The sequence below is a fragment of the Propithecus coquereli genome, unplaced genomic scaffold, assembly GCF_000956105.1.
Source record: "Propithecus coquereli isolate 6110/MARCELLA unplaced genomic scaffold, Pcoq_1.0 Scaffold248, whole genome shotgun sequence".
In the NCBI taxonomy this organism is placed as follows: Eukaryota; Metazoa; Chordata; class Mammalia; order Primates; family Indriidae; genus Propithecus; species Propithecus coquereli.
In genome coordinates this window covers 446,771-449,131 of record NW_012148041.1, presented here as the reverse complement: position 1 = coordinate 449,131, position 2,361 = coordinate 446,771, and the positions used below count along the sequence as shown (strand labels likewise).

The following is a 2,361-nucleotide window of genomic DNA, read 5'->3' as shown; positions in this document are numbered from 1 at the left end:
CTTGGCTACAAGGATCAATAACAAGGATGGCACCAATCTGAGCTTGGAAAGGCAGTTGCTGGGCAGATGTTCTCCCAGAAGTATTTCTTTCTGTAAGGTTTCGATGCCTTTGTGCAAGGTTGTGCTTTTTGCAGAGTATTTTGGGATAGTTCTTGTTATCAGGCATTTGTGCATAAGAACCTCGCCTTCATGGCCTTCCCCAGCTCTGTTTGTCAGGGTTTTTATCACGAGTGACTTCATTTTGATTCTGACAACTTTCACAGAATGAACACAAATTCTAAAAAGAAAAGAAAAAGAAAAATATTTAATCACAGTAGTAATTGAAGAAATGCAAATTAAAAGAATAGTGAGATTAACATTTCTTATCTGTTAGACTGGCAAATGTGTATAAGAGTGACAGATATTATTCAATGTCAGTAAGGCTAATAAGGAAGCAAGCCTTGTTAATATCGATAATTGGTGACACAAGTATAGTTGATAAAGCCTTCCTGCAAATCAACGTGGCATGTGTCAAAGACCTAAACATGCATGCTTTGTTACTCAACAATTATTCTTCCAGGAATTTACCCTCAGGAAAATACTGGGCAAGGGTGCTAGTATATGTGTAGCATTGTTACTTATAATAGTGAAAGATTTTTAAAATATAAACCTAATCATAGGGTGATTAATATCCAGTGGACTATTACGCAGTCATTAACATTATAGTTATTAACACGAAAAGAGAATCACGACATATTGGTAAAAAAAAAATACCAGCTTACAGACACTATCGTACATACTACATATACAAAACATCCTATTTTTGTCAAAAAATGTATTTGTGTGGGTGCATATGACTTTGGAAGAGTTTTTCTGGTTGATGCGATTCTTTTATTCTTTTATTACTATTGTCATTATCTGTATGTTCTCTCTCGTTTCCTGCTCAAAGAGCATATACTACTAGCATAACAAGTTCAGCTTTTGGCGGGAAAAAAAGAAGCGTGTTTCTCAAGGGGCAGCCCAAACATAAGTGACCATTTTTTGATGTAGCACACAGGCTCAAAAGAAACACGCTGCGGTCCGCTCCTGCGTATGCCCCTAAGGCTGTCAGGGTCGGGGGTCAGAGCCACCCGACCCTCAGGCACCGCCGAGGCCACCCCAGGCACGCGCGGGTCCTGGCGGAGGGCGGGGCCACGCCAGCCCGGAAGAGACGCCGCGCCGCGCATGCCCCTTCCTTTCCAGCCTCGGCCCCGGATCCTGCAGCCACCGCGGTGAGGTCCTCTGGAGTTCGGGTTCCATCGGCCCCCATCCGGGCCAGCCTGCTGCCGTAGCGGCCGCTCCTCCCCAGGGTCAGGGCGGGGGCCTTCTCTTACCCTCCCCGCACACCCATTCCTGGGCAGCGACAAGGGATGGGGGGCGTATTTCAGGGGGTAGGGGGCCGCTAGTAAGCAAAGATTGGCGTCCGGATGGCCGAGGGAGGAGGAAGGGAGGATGAAGCACTTGCGTGGCCGAGACAGCGTACCGTCTGCACGCTCTTTCTTCGGGACAGGACTCCTTCGGACTGTCTCCTGGCCTGGCCCTCTAGTTTGGGGGAGGAGCGGTAGGAAATGAGGGTGCGAAGGCCTTAGCCCTTCGGTTCGGGACCAGCGGCTCGTCAAGAAGCGAGGGCTTTACTCCTCCTGGCCCTCCGTGCGTACCTTGAGGTACGGCCGCTCATGGCCCCGTCTACGCTGAGAACACAGGGTCTCTTCCCTCCCGCCTGCCCCGTATACCTCTGTGGTTGTGAGCGCTTATGGAAGTCTGGAGCAGATACGCACCCCTATCCCCGTTTCGTTTGGACGTCTTTGCAGCCTTTTGTTCATCTGAATTGCTTTTGGGGGTGAGGGAGGGAGCTGGTGTCCGAGTTTGTTTTGTAGTTTGTAGTCCTCCTTCTGCATGTTTTCTAGGCTGTGTTTGAGTTTTCAACCCACTGGGTGGTGGTTTTGTGTGGTTCAAGTCGTGCACTTGATTACTGGCCCCTGGCCCCATTGCTCCTACGTGCTCTTGACGATCGCTTCCTTCTTGCAGATGTTGATGCCCAAGAAGAACCGGATTGCTATTTATGAGCTCCTTTTTAAGGAGGGAGTGATGGTGGCCAAGAAGGATGTCCATATGCCTAAACACCCAGAATTGGCAGACAAGAATGTGCCCAACCTTCACGTCATGAAGGCCATGCAGGTAGAGGGGTGAAAGGGGGAGACCGTTGGGTTGGAATGGAGATGGAGGGGTTTTCCGTTAATGTTTAAGGCAAATTGCAAGGAGAGGTCAGGACGGCTGGTGCTGCTTGCTGCTTCAGGGGCAGTGAGATATGTTGGAAACTTGTTTAGGAAGCTTTGCATGTCG

The 2,361-nt window shown here is 48.9% G+C and overlaps 1 long non-coding RNA gene across 1 annotated transcript; it reads left to right on the top strand.

The window, feature by feature from the left end:
• Nucleotides 1-1,186: 1,186 nt before the first annotated feature.
• LOC105812215 lies at nt 1,187-2,196 on the top strand. Its single transcript, XR_001137602.1, has 2 exons — nt 1,187-1,250; nt 2,047-2,196. It is a non-coding gene; the product is annotated as an uncharacterized LOC105812215 (long non-coding RNA).
• Nucleotides 2,197-2,361: the final 165 nt, after the last annotated feature.